Below are 14,351 nucleotides of genomic sequence, written 5' to 3' on the forward strand. Positions count from 1 at the left end.
CTCCACAAGGTTACTCCTCGGAAGTGCTGGATTTTCACAGAGTGAAAGTTAATCTTTCCTTTCTCTTCCATAAATAGTGAAGATTAAACTTCTTGTCATGGCTGTTCAAGGAGGAGTAACACTTCTTGTCTGCTGCCTGCCACCCCAGACAACATACAACGTTGGCAAAATGCAGCTTCATACGCTGTGAATGTTATTTACATTAATCATTAGTCTCTTACAGCACATGCATGGTTCCACTGAAGTCTACGGAAGGAAACACTGATCATAAGTCGACAATAAAACCTTCAAGATAACTTTTATTTCTAAGAAGAAAGAGATTTTAATATTTATTTTTAATTTAACCAAAGTATCTTCACACTTCCTCTGTTTTTCTAAGTACTTTCGGAGATGAGAGAAATACAAAGAAAGCAATTACTGCATTCTTTTTAAAACTTTATAAAGAACCCTTGACTTACATTGCCCCTTCCCAAAATGCACCTTCCTCTTCCGCCTAGGCTACATTGGAAAAGATTCACTTTCTTTAGGCAATCAATTTCTGTATTTATAGATACTATATGGGTATTGAACAGACTCTTCATGCTAACTGAACTAAATTAGAAGGATAAATCATCTTGGTTTGGATCAAAGTGATGCTGTGATTTTCACTTTTGTTTTCATTTCCATGTCTTAGAACACCTGCAAAATTTGCCCCTGGGATTTTACTCATGTGAATACCGTGGACTCTTTCTTGGGCTCAGTTCTGCCTTGGGTGGTTGCTGCTGAAATGCACAAGACAATGGCCATCTTGTTCCTCATGCGCATTTGTCTCCATCAAGGAACTATATCATAGTTTGTGATAAGTGGCAAGTGCTGAAATACAAATGTCTGCTGTGCCTTGCCAACACCACATGAATTCTGTCCAGAGGACTTAAAAGGCTTTGGAGAGCAAAGATCATTTCTGCTTGAGATTTAATTAACTCTACAACAGGTACCCATATTGCTTGTAAAAGGTATTTAGAAATCATAGAATCATAGAATCATAGAATGGTTTGGGTTGGAAGGGACCTCAAAGATCATGTAGTTCCAACCCCCCTGCCATGGGCAGGGAAACTCTCCGCTACACCAGGTTGCCCAAAGCCTCCTCCAGCCTGGCCTTGAACACTTCCAGGGATGGGGCATCTACAACTTCTCTGGGCAACCTGTTCCAGTGCTTCACCACCCTCTGAGTGAAAAATTCCTTCCTTATATCTAATCTAAATCTGCCCTCTTTCAGTTTAAAGCCATTGCCCCTTGTCCTATCACTACATGCCCTTGTCAAAAGTCCCTCTCCAGCTTTCCTGTAGGCCCCCTTTAAGTACTGGAAGGCTGCAAAATTAGACCTCTTTCTGAAGAAGTAAGCGGTTTTACACTTCCTTTCTCCTCTTAAATTTACCCAGCAGTTTTCACATAAGAAAAAAAGGACAGAAAATATCAGGTTTTAATTCTTTTTTTTTTTTCAACTTTAATTGTTAGACCACTCTTTTTTAATACCAGACAGATCTTTTAAGAAGATGAGTTTGGCCAACTTTGTTCTCTCAAAGCCAGTTGGGAGTGGGCCCACTGTAGGACAGAGCAGAGCAAGACCGCAATGTAATTTGTAGCTGAAGTGGGAGTGTGCTGGGTTTGTGTACAACTATTCTTGCCAAAATTAATTGGACTGCAAGGATCAAAAAAAAGGGCAAAAAAAAGTCTTGATGTCACACCCACTCTGGCAGTAGCTGACCTGAAAGACAGGGCTTTGGGGATGGGCCTCCAGCCTCTAGCTGGCTGGCTGGCTGAGTTCTGCTGCCAGACTTTAGTGCCCTTCCAGATAGATATGGCATGACAACTGCATGTGTAATTGCTACTTACCCTCATTCTGTCAGTACGATTTGAGTGTAAAAGGTGCTTCTGCTAAACTAGGTCATTTGATAGAACCGGGTTGGGGAGCAGCTCCATGTGAAGAAACGCCAAAAGACTGGAGGCGGGTGATAATTTCTGATGTAGTGAAGAAAACAGCTCCAGGTAGGCTGCAATAACAAGTTTCTTATCCCAAGGCAGCTGCACACAAAACAGCATATTGGGCTCAGGTGATCTAGAAGATAAATAAACATATATGTAGACAGTCTCTTTTTTTACCATCTTTCCTTCTCTTGTGATTTACCCTTGGTGGGAACATTACACAGTGCAGCATTGGTTTAAAGAGGTGATTGACCCTATGACATTCATGAAAGGAGCAATGCAGTGTTTTCCAGGTATGGGAGAATCACGTGAAGACAGAGCCAGAACCATGACAAAGAAACGGGGAGACATCAGAGGGACATGAAAGCAAGAAGCGCAGCCAGCTCTGACAAAAAGCACTTTATTGAAACAAAAAGGTCTATATTTGTGCAAGCTGCTTTAGTTTACTGAACACTTGCATGATTAGATGAAACTGGCAAAAATGTTTAAAAAAATATACTTAGAGAGCAGCTATCTGTCAGCCGGTGCTAAACAGGAAGAATATTTCAAGCTGATTCTACCCTGTGTTTGATTCTTTGCCAAAAGTCATTAGGTGCATGAAGGAGGAAAGAGTACATGTTAAAATCTGTGAACATGTCAAGATGAAAGAGGACTGACAAATCCTTTAAAATTTTGACGATCGTAACAAACTGGAGAGATAGTTTGAAATTAAATAATCAATTTAATAATGTCCAGTGCTTTGCCCTTCAGAAAAGTTTACAGAAAAGCAGAATACAGTACAGAATAGTGCTGTAGAAAAGATTCTGCTCGTCCTAAAGAGCCACACACCGAAGGCAAGTGAGCAAAATGATGCTGCTATGTTGAAGTACTGTATGTCAGATGTGAGAAACAGTCCTCTCCGCTCTGCAGGAGCACTATGTTTGCTTTCAGCATTATTATTTTGAGAGAAACACAGACGAATTGGAGAGTTCAGAAGGGAAGAACCAGAGTCTGAAGTGTGTCCCCCTGCGGCAGGTTCAAATGTTAAGTTTGCTTAGTCTAGAAAGGAGAAGGCTGAAAAGAGATGTTATCATAGAATCATAGAATTATAGAATCATAGAATGGCATAGGCTGGAAGGGACCTCAGAGATCATCTAATCCAATCTCCCTGTCATGGGCAGGGATGCATCTCAACTAGATCAGGCTACTCAAGGCTCTGCCCAACCTGTGGACAGACTCTGTCTAACCTGTGGACTCCAGGGAGGGGGCATCCACAACTTCTCTGGGCAATTTATTCCAAAGTCTTGCCGCCCTCATACTGAAGAATTTCTTCCTAAGATCTAATCTAAATCTGTTCTCCTTCAACTTAAACCCATTTCCCCTTGTCCTATCAGTGGACACTCTTGTAAAAAGTTCCTCCCCAACCTTCCTGTAATTCCCTTCAGGTATTGGAAGGCAGCTATTAGGTCCGCCCAAAGTCTTCTCTTTTCAAGGCTGAACAATTCCAGCTCCCGCAACCTGTCCTTGTAGCAGAGGTGCTCCAGCCTCTGGATCATCTTTGTGGCCCTCCTCTGAACACACTCCAACAAATCTGTGTCTCTCTTATGGTGGGGACACCAGAACTGGACGCAATATTCGAGGTGGGGTCTCACAAGAGCAGAGTAAAGGGGGAGAATCACAAGAGCAGAGTAAAGGGGGAGAATCACCTCTCTTGACCTGCTGACCACGCTTCTCTTGATACATCCCAGGATGCGGTTGGCCTTCTGGGCCGCATGAGCGCACTGACGGCTCATGTTGAGCTTCTCATCTATAAACAACCCCAAATCCTTCTCTTCAGGGCTACTCCCAACCCAGTCTGTGCCTAGTTTGTATTTGTGCCTAGGATTGGCCCGACCCAGGTGAAGAACCTTGCATTTTGACTTGTTGAAGCTCATGCAGTTTGCACTGGCCCATTTCTCAAGCCTGTCAAGGTCCCTCTGGATGGCATCTCTACGCTCAAGTGAGTCCACGGCACCACACAACTCGGTGTCATCGGCAAACTTACTGAGGGTGCACTCAAAGCCGTCATCCGTGTCGCTGACAAAGATGTTGAACAGCACTGGACCCAGAACAGACCCCTGAGGGACACCGCTTGACACTGGTCTCCATGTAGACATTGCACCATTGACTACAACTATTTGAGTGCGACCATCCAGCCAGTTCTTTATCCATTGAGTGGTCCAACTGTCAAATCCATGTCTCTCTATTTTAGAGACAAGGATGTCACGTGGGACAGTGTCAAGCGCCTTGCACAAGTCCAGGAAAATGACATCCATTGCTTTACCAGAGCAACGGTCAACCGGAGCTGTAGCTTTGTCGTAGAAGGCCACTAAATTAGTCAGGCACGACTTGCCCCTAGTGAAGCCATGTTGGCTGTCACCAACCACTTGGTTATTTGTTATGTGCCTTAGTACAGCTACCAGGAGAATCTGTTCCATGATTTTACCTGGCACAGAGGTAAGGCTGACTAGGCTGTAGTTTCCTGGGTTGTCCTTGGTCCCTTTTTTAAAGATGGGTGTTATGTTTGCCCTTTTCCAATCTGTAGGAACCTCACCAGACTGCCAGGACGTCTCAAATATGATGGCTAGTGGCCTAGCAACTTCAGCCGCCAGTTCCTTCAGGACCCGTGGATGTTATGGTCCCTCCGTATGGAGCAGTTGTTTTAAAGAGAGTGATCAGTTGTTTTTTCTGTTCCATGCTATTGCCAAGACATATCATCCCACTCTTCCAGGTAAACTGTGAATAAATAAAACTTTGTATCTCCCCTCGGAATGTCTTTTTCCTCTGAGCAGCATCTAACAATGTAGTCCCTCAGGAGTCCATCTTCTGGCAGCTACTGCTAACTAAGGAGAGATTTCTGTCCTTTATCCTTGTCGTTACAAAACCTTGAAATGATTTATCAGTTTAGTATTATTTTTAGTAAGATTCAAAATACTTCCAAGTTAAAATGACACACAGAAAAAAGACTTTATGTAACTTGTCACAAGTGGTTTGACAAAATTCATCGTTAAGACGTCCCTGTTTTCATCAGCTTTCATGTGTTTCTTTATTTGAAGCAATGTTATTGGACGGCGTCCATGAAACATCATTACAAAGGGATGATAATGAGAAGATCACCAGAACATTTGAGTCATGGCTAAAAAGAGAAACTGAGAACATACTTTGCAAATAAAATAAATTTCACTGGAAATGTGTGAAATTAAGCCATAACTGCGATGAAAAATATGGTCAAAGGAAACAAAACCCTAGAATGCAACATTTTGCTTTTCCGGTGTTGACTGCCATTTCCCCCAAAAATTGTCTGATAGAGCACTTGCAGAAGAACCTAATACAAGCATTTTTTGTCTTTTGCTACTTGGAAATAATTTTCAGTGCTACAGAGTGTGATGGAGATTACCTGGAGCAAAAATCCAAAAATAAATTTGGAAAACAGATGGTTATGGACTTCCAAATGAATTATGTTGAAATGTATTTCCTGCTTCTAATCATGTTATGCAGGAGATTCCTTTATGAGCCGTGGCATGGAGGACTCTGCTTACAGAGAAGATGAAGGAACAGTTTGGTCTCTGTAATGTGCAAATCACTACTTTTTCTGGTAAGAGTATCAGGAAGGCTGTGCTAATTATTTTTTAAATTTAATAAATTATGAAAAACAACTTTTTGTTTTATAGGTGTTACGTAAATATATCTGTGGTCTGCTGTTACAGGCACAGAAAAGACTATTCTCAGGGAAAAAATATCAGTGACATCTATAGGGAAAAGCAGAAATTGAAATTCCATTATTACAAAAATATCTGAAATAAACTGCCCTCTCAGACTTTAAATTCTGAAAGGCACACTAAAATGAACCACAATATTTTTTGTTAGGATAAAAAGGTTACTAAAAAGGTATTTTGGATTCTGGGATATTCCATACATATGGGGGAAAAAAGTTACGTAGTAGAATAGCTTGGTGATGTTCAGTTATAGTAAAAGCTAGTTCAAATTCAGGTACAAAAACCAAGGATGTGTCCAAGAGCCAGAAGTTTGGGGAAAAGATTGTATTGATAGGGGGATAGGTATAGGAGTATAGGAGTAGGTATAAGACTGCGCTGCAATAAACATACCTACTTTACAACATTCCAAGTTGTGGAGTCTATTTCTGCACATCAGTATCAATTGGATTTTTAACATTACTTCATTGTAATAGTTGAAGTTGTGATTAAGGATAGTTAAGGACATGTGATTTTTATTTTTTTCAGTTTATCACTCCTCCTCAGTATATGAAATAGCTAACATTTTATTTGCCTTTTTAAATGACTGCTGCCTCACTGTTTTACCTTAACCAAAGAATAGGAAATGGAAAGAGGGAGCTCTGAATACCTGTCTCGCAACCCAGTCACAACTAGGAGTGGAGACCAGAGTGGGAGTCACAGATCCGCACAACTGCAGACAGCACATCTTTTTCTGAGACTAGTATCCAAAAAAGATTTTAAATGAAAAACAATGGTTTTATGTTTTCAAATGCAAATCTCACTGGAAAATAGGAGTAATCTGCTGTAATACTGTGAAGGGAGGGCAGTTTATCCTAAAGGCAAAGGTTTGGAAAAAGTCACTTGGGTTAAAAATGTGCCCTCCAAAATGATATGTATGAATTCTACGAAAAGAACACAGGAAAGATCTGAGTTTAATTGAATGTATGCATATCTACTACTTTTCATGATGTGAAACAACAAAATATTGTTGCCTCAGCTCTAAGTATGCTAAAATGTTTTAGCCAAGTGAAGTAGGGGTAAATCTGAGATGCAGGGGAAATTCGAGACATGAGTTATCACTGGTATGTCTGTTATGAAGAAGCAGAAAGCCAAATCTAGTTTTATTAGAGAAAAACAAGGGGCAAAAAAAAATCGCTCAGCACCTCACTTCTTTAAAAGGCCCAAGGATTCCTGGTAGGAGTCTAATGCTTGTCTGAGTGAACCCCGGTTCTAAGTTTCACCTGGAATTTGTAACCTGTGACCCCAGCATCTGTAACTATGAGCACTGAAACTGGACATCTCCGACATTTGACCAGATACAACCTTCTTGTGTTTTACTCAAAAAACCTGCCTGGTAGTAGAGAACAAACTGAACCTGAGTAACTTGAATGTCTTATCTTGACAGTTCCAGGTATTAAGCAGCGGTGCCAAGACGGGCAATTGAAGAGGACATGGCCCCTGGAACACAAGTGGAACAAGGCTGTCACTATGCAGCATGCTTCCAACCTACAAAAGGACAGTGGGATTTCTGCTGTTAGTAAGGATTCTCCTCCTAGCAAGCACTAGCATGTATCTCTTCTGGAAGAAGCAGAAAAATGCCTGGTAGATATGGCAAACCTCTTGGCACCATGAAGACTACTGGATTGCGTACTGTAGTGGCTGTACACGAAGCCATCATGGATATACAAACAAAACTAGTCTCCTTCGCATGAAATACCAGTTATTTTTCTCGTCCTCCTAAAAAAATAACTTTTAATAATAAAGTTGAGATGCCCACGGAGAAGGAGGCGAGCAAGCCTATTGTTCCTGCCTAACGAGGGGGCAACTGCTGCTGCTTACGGCTCGTTGGACGGGATTTGAAGTGCTTCACCTTATCGAGGAGTCATGGTGGCTTCCCGGAGGAGGGGAATTGTGCTTTCTGCACCCACTCGAAGGGATATTGGTGTTCAGGTCACAGGCTGTGAGGAATGTCATAGCTTTTCCCTGGTAGCTGGGAGCAACCCTGAGGATGGCTGTGTGAGGTATGAGCAGGTTGATGACCTGCTAAGCCGGGTGGCACAGCTCCAGGATGAAGTGTTGGAGCTCAGGGAGGAGGTGAGTAGGTTAAGAAAAATTAGGGAAAGCAAGAGGGAAATTGACAACTTCCATAATCTGGTTGTGGCAGAGCTGAAAGAAGTGGAGAGGTTAGAGGGGATCAGGGAATGTGAGAAATTAGGGGACAGGGGGCAATGGCACAAGGTCCCTGCTCGGAGTGGCAAGCGTAACTGCCTGGCAATTCCCCCGCCCCTCCAGGTGTCCTTGCATAACAGGTACAGTGCTCTGCAAGGGGAACTGGAAAACGCTGAGGATGATGGTTTTCCCTGCTTGGAGGTGTCACCAAAGCCTAGTCGGACTGCCGTCGGCATTAAAACCTCATCAGTAAGGAATAAAAGATGGACCATTGTCATTGGTGACTCACTGTTTAAGGGAGCAGAAGGCCCGATATGCAGACCAGACCCACTGCACAGGGAGGTCTGTTGCCTCCCAGGGGTCAGAGTTAAAGATGTAAGGAAGAAGCTTCCTTCCCTACGGCCCCAGACTATTATCCCCTTTTGTTGTTTCAGGTAGGCAGTGAGCAATTAGGAAGAACCACTCCAAGGACAATGAAGAAGGACTTCAGAGCCTTGGGGCACCTGGTCAAGGGATCAGGAGCACAGGTTGTGTTCTCCTCTATCCCTCCAGCTGTGGGCAATGACAAGCGATTAGGCAGGAAGTACCAACAGATTAATACCTGGCTCCAAGCCTGGTGTGTCTGGCAGGGGTTTGGGTTTTTTGACAGCAGGTGGATCTGCAAGAGGCCAGGTCTGTTAGACAGGCATGGTAATAGCCTGTCCCACAGAGGGAGAAGGTTTTGGGAAGGGAGTTGGCAGGGCTCATAGAGCTTTAAACTAGGTATGAAAGGGGGTGGGAGTGAAATCAAGATCACTGGAAGGGAGCCGGAATGCAGTATGCCAGTGCTTGTGGGGGAGGAATGCACTAGCAAGATCGCGCAGTCTTGTGAATTAGCAAAGGATCAAGGTGTCATGCCAGGTTGCAGACAGAGCACAGAGGTTGCTGAGGGGTTGGTTACTGTGGAAACACCTGAGCATCATCAGGGAGCTCCAGGTACCTCATCAGGGACCCAACTCAAATGTCTCTCTATGAATGCCCGCAGCTTGGGCAATAAACAAGAGGAGCTGGAAATGCTTGTGAGCCTGCAGCACTATGACCTGATCGGCATCACAGAGACATGGTGGAATGACTCCTGCGATTGGTGCGTTGGACTAGACGAGAATAAACTATTCAGGAAGGACAGGCAGGGGAGATGAGGAGGGGGTGTTGCCCTTTATATGAACAAACAGCTAGAACGCATGGAGCTCTACCTGGCAAGTGATGACGAAAGAACCGAGTGCCTGGGGGCCAGGGTGAAAGGAAGGGTAGGAGACTTTACAGCGGGACTGTGCTACAGACCACCCAATCAGGAGGACCAAGTGGATGAGGCACTACATAGGCAGACAGGAGTTGCTGCTCATTCACAAGCCCTGGTCCTCATGGGGGACTTTAACCACCCTGATATCAGTTGGAAAAACAACACGGCGGGGAACAAGCAATCCAGGGGATTCCTGGAATGCATTAACGATAACTTCCTTATCCAAGTGATAGAGGACCCAACAAGGAGAGGTGTCATGTTAGACCTTGTTCTCGTCAATAGGGAAGAGCTGGTAGGTAATGTTGAACTCGTGGGTAGCCTTGGCTGCAGTGACCATGAGATGGTGGAGTTTGAGATCCTAAGGGCAGCTAAGAGGGGGAAGCTCAGCAAGCTTGAAACCCTTGATTTCAGAAGAGCTGACTTTTGCCGCTTCAGGAACCTCCTTGGTAGTGTGCCATGGGATAAAGCCCTGGAGGGACTGGGAGCCCAAGATTGCTGGTTGACTTTCAAGGATCATCTCCTCCAAGTTCAAAGGCATTGCATCCCTAAAAGGAAGAAATCAGGCAAAAACACCAGGAGATCCATATGGATAAACAAAGAACTCCTGGCTAAAATCAAATACAAAAGGGGATTACACAAAGCATGGAAGCAGGGACTGGTAACACGGGATGAGTGCAAGGAAGTTGCTCGTGTACTCAGAGACCAGGTTAGAAAAGCTAAGGCCCTGACAGAGTCAAATCTGGCCAGCGATATTAGAAATAACAGAAAAGGATTTTATAGGCATGTGAGAGAAAAAAGGAAAACAAGAGAGAATGTGGGGTGTCTCCAGAAAGATACGGGTGACCTGGTTGCTGAGGACATGGAGAAGGTTGAAATTTTCAACAACTTTTCTGCCTCAGTCTTCACTGGCAACCACTCGAACCACACCACCCAAATCACAGAGGATGTAGGCTGGGTCTGGGAGAGTGAAGAACCACCCATGGTAGGAGTAGATCAGGTCCGGAAACACCTAGAGAACCTGAAGGTGCACAAGTCCATGCGACCTGATGAGATACATCCACGGGTCCTGAAGGAACTGGCAGCTGAAGTTGCTAGGCCACTAGCCATCATATTTGAGACGTCCTGGCAGTCTGGTGAGGTTCCTACAGATTGGAAAAGGGCCAACATAACCCCCATCTTTAAAAAAGGGACCAAGGACAACCCGGGAAACTACAGACCAGTCAGCCTTACCTCTGTGCCAGGTAAAATCATGGAACAGATTCTCCTGGTAGCTGTACTAAGGCACATAACAAATAACCAAGTGGTTGGTGACAGCCAACATGGCTTCACTAGGGGCAAGTCGTGCCTGACTAATTTAGTGGCCTTCTACGACAAAGCTACAGCGCTGGTTAACGTGGGTAAAGCAACAGATGTCGTTTTCCTGGACTTGTGCAAGGTGTTGGACACTGTCCCACATGACATCCTTGTCTCTAAAATGGAGAGACATGGATTTGACAGATGGACCACTCAGTGGATAAAGAACTGGCTGGATGGTCGCACTCAAAGAGTTGTGGTCAATGGTGCAATGTCTACATGGAGACCAGTGTCAAGCGGTGTCCCTCAGGGGTCTGTTCTGGGTCCAGTGCTGTTCAACATCTTTGTCAGCGACATGGATGACGGCATTGAGTGCACCCTCAGTAGGTTTGCTGATGACACTGAGTTGTGTGGTGCTGTGGACTCACTTGAGGGAAGGGATGCCATCCAGAGGGACCTTGATAGGCTTGAGAAATGGGCCAGTGCAAACTGCATGAGCTCCAACAAGTCAAAATGCAAGGTCCTTCACCTGGGTCGGGCCAATCCTAGGCACAAATACAAACTGGACACAGAGTGGGTTGGGAGTAGCCCTGAAGAGAAGGATTTGGGGTTGTTTATAGATGAGAAGCTCAACATGAGCCGGCAGTGCGCTCATGCGGCCCAGAAGGCCAACCGCATCCTGGGATATATCAAGAGAAGCGTGGTCAGCAGGTCAAGAGAGGTGATTCTCCCCCTTTACTCTGCTCTTGTGAGACCCCACCTCGAATACTGTATCCAGTTCTGCCGTCCCCACCATATGAGACACATAGATTTGTTGGAGTGTGTTCAGAGGAGGGCCACAAAGATGATCCAGGGGCTGGAGCACCTCTGCTATGAGGACAGGTTGAGGGAGCTGGGATTGTTCAGCCTTGAAAAGAGAAGACTTTGGGGAGACCTAATAGCTGCCTTCCAATACCTGAAGGGAACTTACAGGAAGGCTGGGCAGGGATTTTTTCAAGAGTGTCCACTGATAGGACAAGGGGAAATGGGTTTAAGTTGAAGGAGAACAGATTTAGATTAGATTTTAGGAAGAAATTCTTCAGTACGAGGGCGGTAAGACTTTGGAATAAATTGCCCAGAGAAGTTGTGGATGCTCCCTCCCTGGAGGTGTTCAAGGCCAGGCTGGACGGAGCCTTGAGTAGCCTGGTCTAGTTGAGAGCCGTCCCTGCCCATGACAGGGAGGCTGGATTAGATGATCTCTGAGGTCTATGCCATTCTATGATTTTATGATTCTATGAATAAGGCTACAAAAGTTAAAAAATATCAAAAGACAAGGCTTAGATTCAGTATTCCTAGCATGGTCCAGTTTGAATCAGGACTTCAGTTATTTTCGCTGGTATTTTGGTTTAATGTCAACTTTTGTTATTTTCATACTTAAATTCACGTATTGTTAAATTTCTGAATTTACATTTCTCAGCTTGTTATATTGGACTTCTGAGAAGTCTGCTGCTTTGTTGTATTAGCTCAGTTGAAATTAATACAGCAGAAAAGTGCAAAAAGATTTCTATTCTCAAAGCTGAGGTTCCCAATTTTGCTGATAGCTGTCCGCTTGATATGGGCTTACGGAAATTCATTAGGCCTTGAATTCAAATTATGTATTTTGAACCCTGGATGTAAATGGGTGGCTTTCGTTAAGTTAGATTTTCAAATTAGTTGGGAATTTGCAAGCTAGGAAATACTCCAAGGTGAATAGAGTTTATTTAATACACACCAAATATAAACAAACCTAGACATTTTACAGCAAGTCCAGTGCTGTTTCACAAGTTAGGTGGGTTTCCCTAGAGCAGCTGGTGCAAGTGGACGGTATAGATGTGTTAGAGGTTGTGAAATATTTTTCCTAAGATATAATCTCTTTCCTCTTCCTCAGTTCCTTGCATCTTCATCTACCTTTTGTTTCTCACTCTTTTTCATTCTTTTCTCCTTTTTAAAATTCCCATTAGCTTCTTTGTTTAGATTTTATTTTCTTAAATTTTGACGCATTTTTTTAAATTTTGATTTTCATTTTGATTTTCAGTTTTCCTAAAGGAAATATAAGCCAAATAACACTGAAATTCCAATGGAAATTTCAAACCAGATGTTTTGCCAAGACTTCATCAAATGAAGTTGAAACATCCATTCACTGACTTGGTGATAATGATTAAAGCACACTGAAATCAATTTACACCGGCTTAGAGTCTGGCTGAGTTCAGCCACGCATCTTTAATTACACCGCTTAGGAGCGAAGTCAGTAAACCAGAAATTTAGTTTCGTGTTTTCCGCCATAAATCCTGTTCCCTAAAGTCCAGAGCCGCGAGCAGGGCATCCTGCAGAACCGGCCTCTCATCAGCACAGCGCGTTTCGCTGCTGCCATCTTCTGGCAACAGGGACAGTTCTCGTGCAGTTCTACCGATTGCTTTGGAAATACCTTATCATAGAATCATAGAATCATAGAATGGTTTGGGTTGGAAGGGACCTCAAAGATCATCTAGTTCCAATCCCCCTGCCATGGGCAGGGACACCTTCCACTGCACCAGGTTGCCCAAAGCCTCATCCAGCCTGGCCTTGAACGCTTCCAGGGATGGGGCATCTACAATTTCTCTGGGCAACTTGTTCCAGTGCATCCAATTTTCTTCTAGCATATACACCTGCAAGTATTGAGTATGAGATGTACGAGATCAAAGACTAAGTCTGGATCTGGAGTAACACTTTTTCCTTTATTTAAAGCTGACTAAGTTTCAAATAAATAGTATAAATTGCAGTTACGATTCTAAAAGAACAGTAAAATAGTATAACTGACTACCTCCTGAGTAATTATGCCTAGAGTAATGACAATATCATCTTTTCTCTTTAACAGTGTCAGTATATGGTTTTGTATATATATCTGTAAGTTTTGCAATGTGCTCTTAGCCAGTTGCAATTCGTTCACACAAAAAGATTTTAGAAGATATTGCAAACCTAAAAATTAGTATTTAAAAACAAATATCCTTTGCATTGTTTTGCAAAACATTGTTTTGCTACACAACATCTTACATATATTATTAAACGTAGCTGCCTAAAAAAAAATGGTTTTTTGCCGATATTTATGCTGCTCATATTTTACTTTTAACCAGCAAATAAATTATTCGGGTCTAGACCTGATTCTGTCTTTAAGTTCACATTTACTACACCTTCCCATTTTAGTATTTAAAAAATACAAAAACATTTACAATATTTTTTGAGCTCCTACTTTTGTGGTCAAGTAACGTGGTGATGTTCTCTCAACCACCCTTCACCCCTACGTAACCAGTATTTGAAAGCTATACAAAACTGCCTATTTTTCTTGAAATTTTTCCTTACAGCTCTAAAGTCTGTGGAGTCTGAGGTGCTCTGATGTCCATCTAAGCACATTTTAGCTGTCTGAAGCACTCCAGAATCCCTGGTCATTGCTGCCAATGACGGCAAGTGGCAGCTGCTGGAGGCAGGAGTGGTGTCAGGTGCGCTGCGGGTGGGAAGAGGTCCAAGTCGAGCTGTAGCCCTGACCTCCGATTTAGACTCTTCCAAGTAGGTACACCATGCCTGCATTTCTTGAAAACACGAAATCTGGTAATAAACACCTTTCTTAAACCAGGTTACTGTAGTATGAGTTCACCAAACACACCAAGGGCCTTGGGACAGACCGCTCTGGGAGGCCAGGGCCACCACAAGAACATGCTGAGAGAAAGCAACCTTACTAAACGAAAAGATCATTCATTATTATATGAAAACAACAGCGGGGAGAGAAGGGGAGGAAGGTTACAAAGCAAAAAGCTGCGACTGAATATCACATCCTTTTCTTAGAGATGTTGGCAGCCTCCAACACCCCCCTCCCCCTCAACAACGCCGAGCCTCCCCTCAGGGCA

Source organism: Tauraco erythrolophus, chromosome Z (genome assembly GCF_009769465.1).
Source record: "Tauraco erythrolophus isolate bTauEry1 chromosome Z, bTauEry1.pri, whole genome shotgun sequence".
In the NCBI taxonomy this organism is placed as follows: Eukaryota; Metazoa; Chordata; class Aves; order Musophagiformes; family Musophagidae; genus Tauraco; species Tauraco erythrolophus.